Source organism: Monodon monoceros, unplaced genomic scaffold, assembly GCF_005190385.1.
Source record: "Monodon monoceros isolate NGI ecotype Baffin Bay Population unplaced genomic scaffold, NGI_Narwhal_1 Super_Scaffold_22, whole genome shotgun sequence".
NCBI lineage: Eukaryota > Metazoa > Chordata > Mammalia > Artiodactyla > Monodontidae > Monodon > Monodon monoceros.
In genome coordinates, this window is record NW_021703779.1 from 120,569,175 (window position 1) to 120,585,847 (window position 16,673).

At 40.1% G+C, this 16,673-nt stretch overlaps 1 pseudogene; it reads left to right on the forward strand.

Moving 5' to 3' along the window:
• Window positions 1–16,673, forward strand: part of LOC114905912 — a 97,276-nt pseudogene that overhangs the window by 28,843 nt on the left and 51,760 nt on the right.

Below are 16,673 nucleotides of genomic sequence, written 5' to 3' on the forward strand. Positions count from 1 at the left end.
TTTGATTGCCTTCTTGTGTTGGGGGAGGAAAGTATACATTTTCCCCTGATATGGAGCAGAATATTATACCCCAAAGTGTGCTACTTTGGCATGTGGATTGTTTTGAGCTGAAGGCAATTAAGATGCAGCAGACTCAGGGGAAGCTTTACCTCTCCCCTAACTGCCTAAAAGAATTTAGATTGGAGGGCCTGCACCAGAAAGAGACCTATTACCAGAGATAACTTTCTATATCAGAAAGATTTACCTGCACCTCATTGCCAACATTTGTTTACTAAACTTTTGGTCTTCTCAGCTACTTGTGAATTGTATTCCTCCCCTTTGAAACCCCATACCCCATCTCCTTCCCCTTGGTTGCAAATGGAATATTAGTCTTGATTGCCTGACTGCCTTGAGTCTTCATGTTTTTGTGGGTGTCCTGTATACATGTAATTAAATTTATTTTGCTCCTGTTAATCTGTCAATTTGATTATTAGACCAGCCAAAGAACTTTGAAAGGGAAGAAGGGGAACGTTTACACCACTACACCCCACTCTTTCAAAAGTACTTCATCAACTATAACAGAATACAAAGCAATATCCTAATAAGTTATCTAAGCACAGTTGCTTTGAAGAAAGTTCAGTATCATATTCAAGAGCAGGATTGGGGTAATGTGGTTTGAGACAGACTGGAAACTTTATAAACTAGTCAGGAAATTCACTCAATACAGTGCCTCAGTAAATATTTGTTACTCTGTGCCAAGCACTGTTCTAGGTACTGACGAGACAGAAGTGAATAAGCGAGATACAGATCCTTGCCCTCATGGAGCTCACATTATTTCTGAGGATGAAATCAAATAAAACAAATTAGTTAAACACATAGTATGGCAGACTGTGATAAGTGCTATGGGCAAAGTGAAGCAGAGAAGGGAAAGTGACACTAGGGAAAGGTGAATTTTGTATAGGGCAGTCAAGAAAGACCTCGCTGAGAAAGTGACGTGTGAGTAAAGACCTGAAGATGATATGAGAATAAGCTGTGAAGTTATCAAAGTGGAGAGAGCCTTCCAGGCAGAGGGAAGAGTACACACGTAAAAGCTTTGAGGTGAGTAGGGCGTGGGTCTTCTTCTGGGCTTTTACTTTTATGTTCCATGAGCCAATCGCTCTGTGTCTCTGTCTCTGTCTCTCTCTCTCTGTTTCTCTCTGTCTCCCTCTCTGCCCATACCACATTGCCTTAATAGCAATAGCTTAATAGTAAAGTGTGTACACACCCACCTTATTTTGCTTCTTCAGTAGGTTCTTAAATATTGTTTGACTTTTGTTTTTTCATACGGATTTTAGAATCAGACTGCCAATTTTCTTGAAACGCCTTGTTGGGATTTTAATTGGTATTTAATAAAATCTATAGGTCAATTTGGGAAGAAAACCTTTATGATATTGAATCTTTTCCATGAACATGGTAAATGTCTGTAATTATTTAATTCTTCTTATTAATGTATTTCAATGCCATTTTACAATTCTCTCTCTACAAGTCTTGGTTATCTTTTGATAGATTTATTCTGAGGAAGTTCTATTTTGTTGATATTATGGAACACATCCTTTAAAAATATATTTTCTAATTCTGCTTCAAGTATATAGCAGTGTAATTGAATATAACATAGTGACTATGAGCTTTGTTACTGGAATTAGCTTACCTAGGTTTGAATCCTGGCTCTACCACTACTATTGTGTAAATTTGTTTGAATTACTACAATCCTCTGTGTTCAGTTTCCTAAAGTTTAAAATAGGACTATCTTGTTGGGTTGTTGTGATTATTAAAGTTAGTTAATATAAATAGAGTACTTATGGTATCACCTGACTCAGAATAAACACTATGCAAATGCATATACTTCTTGTTAATATTACGTATTGATTTCACATAGTGTCGCCATACTAAATTCTCATTATTTCTCATAATTTGAGGTAATTTTTGCTTTTCTCTGTAGATAGTAAACCATATCATTTGCAAATAATGACAGTTTTATTTCTTTCTCTTTAATTCTTATACCTGTGATCACTGTCTTCCCATGTCTAACTGTACAGGCTGGATCCTGCAGTACAAGTTAGAATAAAAGTGCTGATAATGAACCTCTTTGTCTCTTTCGAGATTTTAAGGAAAATGTTTCAGATGTTACATCATTAATAATAATGTTTAGTATAGATTTTTAATAGATAACCTTTTATCAGATTAGGTCAGTTCTTTTCTATCTGTCTGGATGCTTTGGAAGACCCAGCCCTTCTCTTCATGGAAAATTGGAATAGAATAGGCCAGTTCAACCTCAAGAATTTGTTATTTAGGGAATTCCCTGGAGGTCCAGTGGTTAGGACTCGGTGCTTTCATTGCCGAGAGCCCAGGTTCAACCCCTGGTCAGAGAACTAAGATCCTGCAAGCTGCGCAGCACGGCCAGAAATTAAAAAGAATCTGTTATTCAGTGTTTGCATGAAGTGTGGTGTGAACTGTTTATATAATTTCTGAATTATTAATCTAGCTGTTATAATAGCTAGTTAAACCCTAGAGCTTCAAAATAACAAAACCAGAGTAACACAATTTTTAGACCTGTGCAAGGAGGTTCAGTTAGTGGAGAGAGCGGAAGGTTCTCATTACATCGCAGCTTTTAGCAAGGCTCCTGTGCAGTGTTTAACTGTGAGAATGCACTTGGAGGCACTCAGTGAAGCTGTGTTATGAATCAATAATGTTCTCTGGTGACCAGGCATTTCACTACATTTCTGCATAAACTAACAACTCATAATAGTGGCTCTGCCTGGAACCAAATGCCATGCACAGTAAAAATAAGATTGGGGAGCATCATTTTAAAGACAAGTTTATACAAAGGAAATTGCTATCATGCTTTCTTGAAATTTTAATTATCCAATATTAGATTCTGAATTTTAACAACTGTTTACCTTTAAGAAAATAATGCAGTTATCTTCAGAGCAGTTATTTTACCAGACAATAAAACTATGGGAGACTAAAAAATTCTCTCTCGTAATTCACAGAAAACAAGGATGAGAACATATTCTAAAGGAAAAATGGAAAAAGAAAGAAGTTAATGCGTTAGAGGCTGCCAAGGGAGTCCAAACAGCGTTAAATATCAGCAGAGAACAGACTTGACTTGTTTTCTTTCTAAATTAGTTTTCAATTCCCATCCCAAATGTTGCACGTCAATATTTTAGTGGGTTCCATTTTAAAATTCATCAAAGTACATACATATGGCACAGACCCAGTTCATCTGGAATCCACGAAGTTCAAAGGCTTCGTGTTATCTTCAGAATGCTGGGATGAATAGAGCAAAAAAAATGTCTTTTGAAAATGTGTCCCTTTACATGAAGCACCCCGGGCTCAGCAGTATTAGGGGAGTTGTTTTGAGTTGTTTGCATATAAATTTGCAAAACTTCTTTTCATATGAATTACAATGGAAGGCTGGGATTTTCAGTAGACCCTCATTTGATGAATAAGCATTCGCTGAGTACCCACGTGTCAGGCTCAGTGGTGAATCAGTCAAAGTTGATGTCTGGTAGAACTCACAATAGATTAAGAATGACAACGAAACAAACAATTACAGTGTAGTATAAATGTTCATAAAGGTAAGCACTGAGAGCTGTGAAAATATTGTGGGAGACACAGCTACCTCTGCCTGGAGTGTTTGGAATGGGGGCAGGGAAGCCTTCAGAGAAGCACTGACTTGTGAATAAGAGACTGAAAGAAGTGCCTCTGATTGCCAGAGGAGCAGGGCCAGCTTTATGGGTATGTCACCTGTGTAGTCACACATGGCCCCATGCATAGAGGGATCCCACGCTTGGCTTAAGTTCTGCTGTTGCCATCTTGAATTTCTTATTTTCACATTTTCGTTTTACATGGGGTGTTGAAAATTATGTAGTCAGTCCTGCAGAGGAAATAGGGGACTACAAAATATCTACATATTCTGCATCCTGAAGGGGCTACCAGACTGGGATGGAAGTAAGTGGCTCAGAAGAACAAAAGAAAATAGTATAATACAACAGACTGAATGCTGTAAATATATGGATGAAATGTCAAGGCAAGTCAGAGAAAAGGTCAGTTCATTTTTCCTGAGGTGAGGTGGGATGGAGAAGAGAGTACTGAGGTACCTCAGCGAAGAAGAAACAATTGAGTTAGGCCTTAAAAAATGCTTTGCCTATTTCACCAAAGGTGAAAAAAGGCATTTTAGTCTGAGAAAATAACATATGCAAAGAAAGTATTCATTCACTGAACAAATATTTATTGATTGCCTGCTGCCTGCTGCGTTCCACGCACTATTCCAGGTACTTGGGGATAGAGCAGTGAACAAAATAAAGTTTCTTCCTTGATAGAGCTTGCATTTTAGTATGGGAACTGGACAGTAAAAAAAAAGTGAATAAACTTACACCATCAGATGATAGGAAAAAAAATAAAGCAAGGTTAGAGGGTAGAGAATGGGGGAGGAGGCTTTTAAAATGTGGTTTCTGAGGTGGTGACATTTGAGCAGAAACATGAATGAGGTAAGAGAGCAAACAGTGTAGAGTGAACAGCCAGCAAGTTCAAGGTCCTGAGGCAGGAATAGCATTAAGATCTAAGACAATATGGATGTCAGCGTGAGTGGAGCTCAGTTAGGAAGGGAGAGGGTGGCAGGCAGTGACATCAGAGATTAGACAGGAATCAGGCCATGGTAAGGACTTTGGGCTTTATTCAAAGTGAGATGGTTGCTATTAGAGAATTAAGAGCAAGGGAAGACCATTTCTAGGTTGTATTGTGAAAGGTGACCTTGGCCCCGCTGTGGATAACAGGCTGTAGAAGGGCAAGAGGAGTGGAAGCAGACAGGAGATGGTGGTAGTGACATTGTCTAGAGAGGTCACGGTGGAGGCACTGAGATGTGGTTGGATTTGGGTGTATGCTGAAGGCAGAGGCAACATTATTTGTTGCTGGATTAGATATGGGGTGTGCAAAAGGATGCTTCCAAGGTTTATGGATGGCCTGAGAAAATGGAAGAATGGAGTTGCCACTTAACTCTGGGAAAGTCTTGTACACATTATGCCCCAAGGTGGGGGGCTGGCTTAGGTCATGAGAAATAGAGTTTAAAATGTGTGTAAGTAAAGGATGGGAAATGTGGCTGAAAAAGATAGGTGGAAACTATCTCAAGTTGGGTTTTACAGATTAGGAGGAGTATGGACATTATCCTAAGGATTTTAAGTCTCAAAATAGCATAATAAATCCTTCATTTCAGAAGGATTATTTTGACTGTCATGTAGAAATTCTTTTGGAGAGGTGGTAGAGGGGTCAATTAGGAGGACATAATAGTCCGCAGGAGAGATGGCGGAAGTGCTGGTAGTTGATTTAGAGAGAAAAGGATGAATTTGAGAGAAAGTCATGGATTCTTTCATATGTTAAATATTTTTGAGCACCTGATTTCTAGGCATCATTCTTGGGGCTTGATGATATGCCAGTGAATAAAACATAATAATTTTGCCCTCATGAAACTTACATTGTAATGAGAGGAGAAAGACAATAAAATAAACAAGTAGCGCATGAGGGAGTTAAGATAGTGATAAGTTCTATGGAGAAAAACTGTGGCTGAGAAGGAGGATAGTGTAGGAGAGGGGTTGCAGTTCTAAATATGGAAATCACAGCAGGCTTCACTGAGAAATTGACATTTGAATAAAGATCAAAGGCTTTGATTTTGAATTTCTATAAATCCATTTATTCCACAGATATTTGTTGAATGTATTCTGTGTCCCCAGACACTTTGTTAGGTACTGTCGTTCAGTAGAGCTTTATTTTTATTTTTCCATAACACCTGGAAGCATAAACAATGCAAATTATATTTTTAAAAGACCTTGGTAATGTTTGCATTGCAACTGTCATGGCCCTTTGGGATGTTCGAAAGCTCTCACACATCCTTATGGAACGCTCCCACAGAACAAATGCCACTACTGGAAGAGCGGTTACAGGAACTCAGGGGAGGAATTAAAACATTTGGCCGCTGCAGTGAAAGACTGTTGCAAACTAAATAAGGGTGTAAACTGAAGTTTAATCTGATAATACTGTTCTTTGAAAATGCCCATATAATTGAAATAATGTAGGAAATGACTTTGTAAATTATAAAGCCACATCTCATCAGAGACCTTCCCTAACAACGTCTAAAAAAGCAGCATCCCACAAACACCACTCTCTCCCTTGCTTTCGTGCTTCATTTTTCTCCATATCACTTATCACCAGCTGACATATTATCTATTTCACTAAGGTATTTGGGTTTTTCTGTTTCTCTCTCCAACCAGAATGCAAGCTCCACGAGGTCAGGGATTTTCTGTTGTTCACTGCTGAATTCTCAACATTTAGTACAATGCCTGGCAGATACTGTAAACTTTTATTCTTAAAAAAAATTAAATTGTTAAACACATAGATTTTAAGCAAGAAGAAGAAGAGGAGGAGAGGAGAACATCTAAGAGGAAGAAGACTAGGAGGAGGATGTTACGAGCTCCCGACCCAGTAGAAGTTGGCACTGGTAATACACTTTGTGAGGTACATCTGTACAGTCGGGGCCGATCCTCTTTGGTCTGTTGTCATGTGTTTTTGGAATAGCTGGCCAGGTAGGGTGGCCAATCATTCCAGTTTCCCTGGACTGAGTCCCAGGGCACGGGACTTTCACTTTCAGTGTTAGAACTGAGAAAGTTTTGGGCAGCTCAGGAGGGTTGGTCACCCTCTGGTCATGGATATGGGTGCCATTTGAGAATGCAAATGTTACCAAGTTAGCACAATGTGGCCTTCATATTCCAGCTCTTCTACTCATTCATCTTATGAATTTGGCTATTCCTTTCCCACCATGAGGCCTCTATTTTAAACATCTAGGGAATAAAGATTGGGGCTAGCTGGTTTCTAATGGTTCTTCCAGCTCTAACAGTCTAGTTCTTATTGCCATACATAGGAATTGAAGCCATTATGCTGATCTACCACAGTGACCTCAACAACTGAGCTAGCTAGCCAACTGAATCCAAACACTTAATTTAATAATTGAAATAACATCTCCTGCCACTGAGAAATGGCACCTACGTGTGTTTTTAAATTTTATTCCAGAACACATAGCACCCAATATTCATGTTATTTTCCAAATTCAAGTGATTTATGTTAGAGCTGACTCCAGTAAGATTTCCCCAGTGCTTTTCATGTGGTCCTTGCCCTTAGGCTGATGAGGGAAGTGGAGAGTAGGCTGTTATTTTAGTGACTCTGAGGAAAGACTTCTTTCTGCCCCAAATCTTCGCATATTTGTCCTTGGTGCCTTAAAGTCTGTTAATAATGGTATAAGGTGTATAAAGGAAATACATCTCTATGTATCATAACACATTCACATTCCCTCATTCAAAATAGAGTATAAGTGTCTGACATTACAATTTTTTCTCAGCATAGATAGGGGAGAACAGGAAGACAGGACTAAAAGCCCAGGAATGGGAAGAGCGCAAAGAGCTTACCTTTGAATCAGAAAAGGCTATGGTATCAAACCACCCTTTTGCCCAAGATATCCTCAGGGACCATGTGTCCCCAGATGCTTGTAACCCTCTCAGAGCTGGGTGCCTAGATTACTCAAGTAGTATTTTTACAGTGACAACCTTCTATCTCATGCTCCTTATTTTTTTTTTTTTTTTTGCTTTTTTCCACCTCAGACTGATTTACTACCTCAGCACTGACGACACAGACATTTACCTGACCTACAGTCCTCATGAGTTCTCTTAACTCTAATCAATTCCCAGATCATTCACATCAAATTTGGGCTCGTACATAACTGCAGGTAATATTAGATGTCAGAATGGAGATAAAATATTTACTGTGGGTAGTAAATTTCCATGGAAAGAGTGAATTTTTGTCTGTCTTGCTTTGTTGCCCGCTTTTAGTCCAACTTCTACATGTACTTTGCCATACTCAGTCATACCTTTCTTTACCTTTCCTTCTTGCCTTGCAGTCTGTCTGGGTTTTGCTTCGATACCCCTTATTAAATCCATTTCCTCCCTTCAGTATCAAATTGCTTTGGCTATAGCCTTTTCTTAAATAACCCTAGTCTCATATTTTCAACCACAATTTGGAGATACCATGTTTGGGATACCATCCTTCAATTTGCCCTTATTTTTCCAAACGTAGTAGTTTTATGTTGGCAGACTATATAACTAAAGGTAACTGTAGTCACATACTCATCAGATTTCTCGTTTTGGAAGTGCCTCAGAGGCCATTTATTCCCAATTCCATATATGGTGCTTGAATACCTTTTGGTCTGTGCTTGAATATCTCGACTCATAGGAGCTCAACACTTTGGGAAGCAGCCCAGTGTAACACAGGACAGCTCCATCTGTTAGAAATATCTGCCTTACTTCTGAACGATGTCTGTTTCCTAAGATGGACAGCTCATGGATTCTAGCTCTACCCAGAACAAATCTCTCCTGGCCACGTAATAGCCCTTTGGAGGGTTGAAGGGAACAGTGTCATTGTGTCCCACCTGAATCTCACCTTCTCCAAATTACATGGTCCTATTCCTTCCCAAGTTCCTCATATGACACAGTCACAAGTCCCTTCACCATCACTGATTCTCTTCTCTGGTCATGTTGCTGGTTATGGCACTCATTGCACAGATGCCTGCTAGAGCTCATGGAGAATACTTTTACTGTTACCTCTGCATTGCACAGATTTTGCTTCCATCACGTAAACTTGCAGTAACCTGGTTTGAAATTGATATTACACTAGTGATTCTCAAATGGTCACCCCTGGACCAGCCACGTCAATATCAGCTTCGCCCGGGAACTTGTTAGAATACGCATTCTCAGACTGGACCCCAGACGTATTGAATCAGAGACCGTAAGGGGGAAGCCCAGCAGACTGTTTTCACAAGCCCTCCTGGTGCTTCTGATTCATGCTCAAGTTTGGAAACTGCTGTACTCTTGACTGAGAGTCAACCCCTTAAATATCTCTTCCATGTGCTGCTTCTATGTCAGACCTCTGACATATTTGGCTTATGTTTGCCCAATTCTACTGCATTTCATTAGATTCATTCCACTGCCCCATTTTGTCAAATGCTTGTTGGATTCTGATTCTAGGAGTGACATCACCAAATGGTGAAGTAGGTTCTTTCTGACTCTGCTCCCCTCACAAGAAGAACAACTAATCATGGACAAGACACCACTGAGAGAATTCTAGAATACAGGGGTGAGGCTGAAGCACCCCTCTGTGCCACACAGACCAGACACATGGCATTAGGAGGGTAAGGGGGGCGGCTACATATGCACTGCGTAGCCCTCCCCGGGCTGGCAGAGCACCACACCCAGAGGATTCGGAGTCTGTTCTACAACATACTTACTAACACTCACAAATGTGGCTTTCTGTCAACTGCAATTTCGACAAACTTGAATCAAATATTTAGTTTTTAAAAGGTTTCATTTTTCTGTAGACAAAGCTATGTTCATAATTTTCCTCAGAGGAGAAAATATGTTTCTAAGTCACAGAAACTGACAGCTTCTGAGGGGGACTGTGTTCTAAGTAGGCTCTTTGTTTTGATTTACTTGTGTGGAGAAACTCGAGCTTGAGGCAAGTACTGGAGAAACGTGTTAATGGTTCAGAAAGGGGCAGCCCGTGGTCCAGAATGGACCTCTAGTCCACGCAGTGAACAGGGAGCAGTTCATCCAGGCGTCCTGCAGCTTCACTCAGACTAGCTCTGTGGTTCTCAATCGACCCTGACTGCACTGTGGAATCACTTAGGGGGGTTTAGAAAATAGCGTCCCTAAGGATTGGATTCACTTGGTCTGGAGTCAAGCCTGGATATGGATCTTTAAAAAGTAGTTTCTGACAGGAGTCGAATGTGTAGCTGGGATTGAGTGAGAAACACCGAGATAGAGATTTCTAGGGACTTCAGCATTTAGCCGAGTGAGATGGGAACCACGACAGAGTTTTGAGCAATGGAGTGGCGTGACCTGACTCACGGGATGATAGAGTAGCTGGTTTCCCTGCTGAGAAGAGGGTAAGATGTGTGACGCAAAAGAGATGCAGACAAAGTGCTCCGAGCATTCACAGAAATGAGAGCTCACTGCTCGGGGCTGATTAGGGTGTCTTCATAGAGGAGTAGGCTGTGAAGTAGATTTTGAAGCCTGGCAAAGTAGACACGTGAGAGAAACTCCAAGCATATGAAACAGCATGAACAATGTGGGAATATTTGCAGAATGGCAAGGACTCATGGCTAGTAACACTGTAAGTCCGATACAAGAAGACAGGTGCGTTGGGGCTATATCTTTGTAGGTCTTAAGTGCCAGGCTCAGTGTTTTAAAGTTTTTACTACAAGCTAAAAAAAAAAAGCGGTTGAGAGCTTTTGAGCAGGAAAAGGACACCATGGAAGCTGTTTGACTATTTCCTCCCAACTGTCTCCCCCACATCCAATTGCTTATTAAAAATCACGATTGTGGACTTTCCTGGTGGCGCAGTGGTTAAGAATCTGCCTGCCAATGCAGGGGACATGGGTTCGAGCCCTGGTCCGGGAAGATCCCACATGCCATGGAGCAACAAAGCCTGTGCACCACAACTACTGAAGCCCATGCGCCACAACTACTGAAGCCCATGCACCTAGAGCCCGTGCTCTGCAACAAGAGAAGCCACCGCAGTGAGAAGCCTGCACACCGCAACGAAGAGTAGCCCCCGCTCACCACGACTAGAGAAAGCCCGCACACAGCAACAAAGACCCAACACAGCCAAAAATAAAAAAATATAAATAAATAAGTTTATTTTTTAAAATCTAAAAAAAAATCACGATTGTATCTGTGACATTTCTCCCAAATTCATCCTCTCTTGTTCATGACTACTATCACACCTTCTTGGCTGAAGTCCCCGTTCTCTAAATGGACAGTGGCAACAGTCTCCTCACTGGCATGCCTACATATGCTATAGCTTCTAGCTAATCTGTGCTGCCTACAGTATACTTTTAAAGCGTAAGTTTGGAACATGTTATTTGATTTCTTAAAATTTGTCACTGACTTCCTACTCTCCTGACTGTTGCCCTTCTTAAATGGTGTAACTGAGACATTTCTCCCAATGAAAGAGTATGGACACATACTCCCATGAGTTCAGTGGTTGGAAAGGCCTGCTTATCTAAGTGTGAATTTTCTTTGAAGTTTCAAGATTTATCTTTGCGATGTGTGTAGATTCTGCACTCTACTTTATATGTCAATTGAATATAAGCATTTTCCTTATACTCTTCGTATAAAATTGATATTTCTGCAAGACACATCAAATTTGCACATGAGCTTCAAATATGCCACTGCACTGTCTTCCTTTTGTATCTCATTGCATTCAAGACTCTTTCATTGGTTCTAAGATTCTTCACCAGCTTTTCTCCTGTCCCCCAACACACACACACACACACACACACGCACACACACCCTAACCTTCCTTTTCTCTTTACCTTACCAGCCACACAGAAATTCTTAGTTGCGTTGTATCACAAGAACTCCCTCATGTTGCTATACTTTTCAAAACCATTATTTTCAATGGCTCTATGATATTTCATTGGCCATCCTCTACTGTTGAACATTTAGGTCTTTACAATTTAGAGAGGTTCTAAATTATCTTCATGTGTGTGTGTGTGTGTGTGTGTGTGTGTGTGTGTGTGTGTGTATATATATATATATATATATATATATATATATGAATGATAAATTTCCAGAAATGCAATTACTAGGTCAAAAGCAATAAAGAACTTTGTGATTATTCATACTTATTTCCAAATTGCTTTCCAAAAGTAATGTAAAAGAGTACTGGCTTCTCTGCCCCTTACCCTTCTCAAAGTTCTTACTAGTACTGTGGATTAGCATATAAATTGACAGATCATAAGGGCTTCCCTGGCGGTCCAGTGGTTAGGACTCCATGCTTTCACGGCCAAGGGCCTGTGTTCAATCCCTGGGCGGGGAACTAAGATCCTGCAAGCCATACAGCCAGCCAAAAAATAATAACAATAACAGATCATAGCTTGTATCTCATCTTTGTTTTAGTGTATTTTCTGATTCTTTGGGTCATAATATATGTTTGTTTGGTATTTGCTTTTTGCATTTTAGAAGTTGTTTAATTTCCTTTGCCCATGAGGCAGAGTAAAATGTGTGACCCAAAGTGTGCCATTTTGGCATGTGGATTGTTTTGAGTTGAAGACAATTAAGACCCAGCAGACTCAGGAACAGCTCTTTTTTTTTTTTTTTAATTTTTTAAAATTTGTTTTCTGTTTTTTTTTTAAATTTTTATTGGAGTATAGTTGCTTTACAATGTTGTGTTAGTTTCTACTGTACAGCAAAGTGAATCAGCTATAGATATACATATATCCCCTCTTTTTTTGGATTTCCTTCCCATTTAGGTCACCACAGAGCACTGAGTAGAGTTCCCTGTGCTATACAGTAGGTTCTCATTAGTTATCTATTTTATACATAGTATCAATAGTGTATATATGTCAATCCCAATCTCCCAATTCATCCCACCACCTGCTTCCCCCATGGTGTCCGTACGTTTGTTCTCTATGTCTGTGTCTTTATTTCTGCCTTGTAAATAAGATTGTCTATACCAATTTTTTCAGATTCCACATATATGCATTAATATATGATATTTGTTCTTCTCTTTCTGACTTACTTCACTCTGTATGACAGTCTCTAGGCCCATCCACATCTCTACAAATGACCTAATTTCATTCCTTTTTATGGCTGAGTAATATTCCACTGTAAAAGCTCTTTACCTCTCCCTTAATTGCCTAAAAGAATTTAGATAGAGGGCCCATACCAGGAAGATAGCAAGTATCAATGATAACAGTTAATACCAGAAAGACTTATCTGCATGGAATGGAAACATCTGTTTACCAGCCTCAGTTGCCTGACTCTTTGGGTCTCCTGTCTTTGGGGATCCCATAAGTACAAAATTTGTTTTTCTCTAGTTAAGCTGTTTTATGTCAATTTGATTATTAGAACAGCCAAAGATCCTATAATGGAAGAATGGAAAACTTTTCCTGTCCTACAGTTTTGGCACCCAATGTGGGGCTCTACACTGGCTGGACGCTGCTCACTTTGGGGCTGCTGCAGCTGAGAGATCCTGGGACTGCTGACAGGAACCAACAGAAGGTAAGAATTCTTACCATGACAGTCTCTTAGATCTCTGCCTGCATGGTCTGGAGGAAGTGAGACTGGTAAGAGTCCTTTTCTCTCTCTAAATTTAGATTAGCAGGAGAAAATATTTGTGTGAACTAGTTTCTTAGGTATAGCAACTCTGGTAAAGATTTGTTATGAGTCCTCTTGTTTTCTATTGTTCCCTTTCCTCCCAGAGAAAGGCTTTGTTTTCCTTTGTCTCTGTCTTTTGTGACATTTGTCATACCGTAGGGTAGAACACAGGCATAGGTCCTGTAAGCCTGTTGTTGAAGCTGGCCTCAGAAATTGGTAAGTTCATGCTTCCCACCAGATCGACATCTGTTTAGACAAACTTTGGAGTAGATCCCCTGTGTAAAACCAGATGAGATTTTCCTTTCACCTTGTTCTGTGTCCTGAGAGCTTGGCCTTACGACGAGTAAGAATATTGTCTCTGGTTTCCACCAGCCAGAAGATGCAAGTACCAACTTCCATTTTGATGGCCAATCGAATCCACTGGGATTCTGAGATGCGAAGTCACACAGCATTCTCTTTGTTCGGCTGTGTCAGCTGTCAGGAGAACTTGTCATAAGGGGTCCTGGTCCACAGGGGACCTTTGTTGTCTCAACCTTCATTGCCTTGTAGTGCTGGAAAAGTCCCATTCCAGTAGCACCCACTGAATGTCACAGATTAGTGGGTCTGTGATTGGGGGTGTCTCACATTCTCATGGGCAGCTGCAGACACTGCACTACACCATTCTTAGCACGTAACAAAAGTCTTTGCTTTCTTAGGCTAACCTGGGAATGAACTTTCTGGATCTTGTGAGGGCTGTATCTTTTGTACTTTCCTTTGAGATGCCTCTTGGGTCCATGTTAAGCCATATAGAGGCTTATTGATTTGAGTCACTATTGAGATTAATATAAGATCCTAGATGTCAATGGCCAGACTATGGATGCCTTGAATTGGCTATATTTGAAAGAAAACAGTTTTTAGAGAGCTCTCATCCTAAATATCTTATTTGTACCTATGGAAAGGCTGCATTAAAAAGTGGACACATGGGGCTTCCCTGGTGGCGCAGTGGTTGAGAGTCCGCCTGCCGATGCAGGGGACGCGGGTTCGTGCCCCGGTCCGGGAAGATCCCACGTGCCGCGGAGCGGCTGGGCCCGTGAGCCATGGCCGCTGAGCCTGCGCGTCCGGAGCCTGTGCTCCGCAACGGGAGAGGCCACAACAGTGAGAGGACCGCGTATCGCAAAAAAAAAAAAAGTGGACACAGGAATATAATGGCTAGTCTTAGGGACTCCCTTAATAAGATGAAAGAACAGAAATTAGAACAAAAACTAAAGTCCACGTCCAATGCATATCGTCCTTCTTAAAATCCAGCCCCATCTCCTCAGCAAATTCCCTTAGCTCCCAAACTCCTCCACCGTCCCCAGAAAATCCCTTAAAAACCCAACTGCCTGTTTTAGCTTCCCTTTCCCTACAGGATTTACAGAGAGCACTCCAGCCTAATCTCTAGGCCCAGGGTATACAGTTTACTCATGTAAAGGGTGAAAGCCATTAAGTAAATTTAGCAAAAACATGGGGATGGACAGTAAGACTCACTTTCTCTGCCAGCTTCAGGCCTTCCTGTGCAATGTTCTTCGTGGATGTATCCTGGATTCCCTACGACAAAGAATTCACATCCTCTGGACAGCAATAGATCTTTTAAATTGCACAGCCCTTTTACCTCCACTTTTAGACGATCCTACCAAATTTAGAGAGGAATTAGAAATATTAGTGGCCATTCACAACCCCACTCATAAGGACCTTAATTGCTGCTGAAGGATATTTTTCCCAACCATAATTACACTATAGTTAACAGACAAGCCAGATGGCTTCCTGGGGGAAAACATCTCTCACAGAGGAAACCGATGACCAGAAATTCTCCCAGGCCCTCCTACAAATGATCAGGAAAGGAATCAGCTGGAAACCAATATTCATGGGCTTATGGGAGCAATAGTAAATACTTCCCCTCATCTAAGGTGGATTGGTCTAAGGTTAAATTGTACACGCAGAAAGAAAGACAGCATCCAAAGGCCTTTGTTGAATGCTTATATAGACTTTTCAACGCATACTGCATTAACCCCCAAAGTTCCAGAACATAGAAATCTTTCCATTTCTGCCTTAGTAGGAAATTTTCTCCCTGAAATAAAAAGGCAAATTCAAAATAGTATAGTTGGGTGGGCTAGTCAACCTCTAAGTATTATAATGGAAGCAGCTGCCCAATTCTTTGAAGGTAGCTTGCAGAAGTGAAGGAGGAAAAATGGAGTTAAAATCAACGATTCTTGGTTTGCAATTTGAATCTTTAGAGGAACAAAAGCATAACTCTGAGAGGAACTCAAAGACCCCTCAGATCCTTTCCTATTTGCCTCCAGACATTTGCAGATGTAAAAAATCAGGACATTGGAAGTGCAATTGTTGTGCGTGTAAGAAAAAGAAAGAAAAATTTAAACAGTAATTACCCTAGACTTCTGATAGTGGACCAATATACCCCAAAAACGCCTAGGAGAAAACGTGTATTCTTTCTTTATCCCTTGAAGGTGTAAATCTTACCATGTCTTCGAAATACAAACACCCCAGGCGATATCTAAAACACTGCCCACACTTAACCTGAGACTGAAAAAAAAACGAAAGAGAAGCTTTTTAAAATACAAACTGCTATAAAGGCTCCCTTGCCCAAACCTAGTCCACAGACTCCATAAGATTACTTGTCAAAGGCAAATACAAATCCTAAAAGTCTTCTCTACAAATTGTAAAACGCTTTAGAAATTTGAGCTGGTAAACTTAACCTATTCCAACTGCCAGAAACATAATTTGGATCTAATTGTGGTTTATAAACTAGTGAGTTTTGTATTATTGTACCTGATTCATGGCTAAAATTTTGGAATGGAAGCTATAGGGTCTCTGTGTCTCTCTGTGTGTTTACATGTCTACGGATGTATGTTACATATATGTGATATTTTACTACCTGTGGAAGGTATTCTCAAAATTAATTGGTAAGAGATTGCTACTTAATTGGCTTAACAATAAGCACTTATGAATTAAGTATTCCTAAAACTCAGAAATATAGAAACTAACCCAAATATTTTTCAACTTCATGCAGTATAATCTTTGGTAAATAAAAGCTAGTTTAAGTTTGGTTTAATTAACATAGGTATGCCTTCAGAGTTATCAGCATTAAATATGCAGATAGACAACTTCTATTCTACCTGGGTTTACCAGTGAAATAAGTTTATGTTATCTGTATTATAAAATTTGTCTGCAAGAACAGTAGCTTGGGATGATTGCTGACTTTGACTAGTGTCTAATAAAGTTTTCATGGGTAGTCTAAACATAAATGTAGGGAGGAAGTGATTTTAATAGATGTAAGTGGGATGAGAGTTTTTAGGTGAACTTTTTGACAATAATTATGTTTTCTGATACGTTTTCTTAGTTTCTCAAATCTCTTTGGTAACTTACACCCTTAGAGTTTTTCTCAGTTAAGCTAAATGATGGAAATTCATTGAATTTAGATCA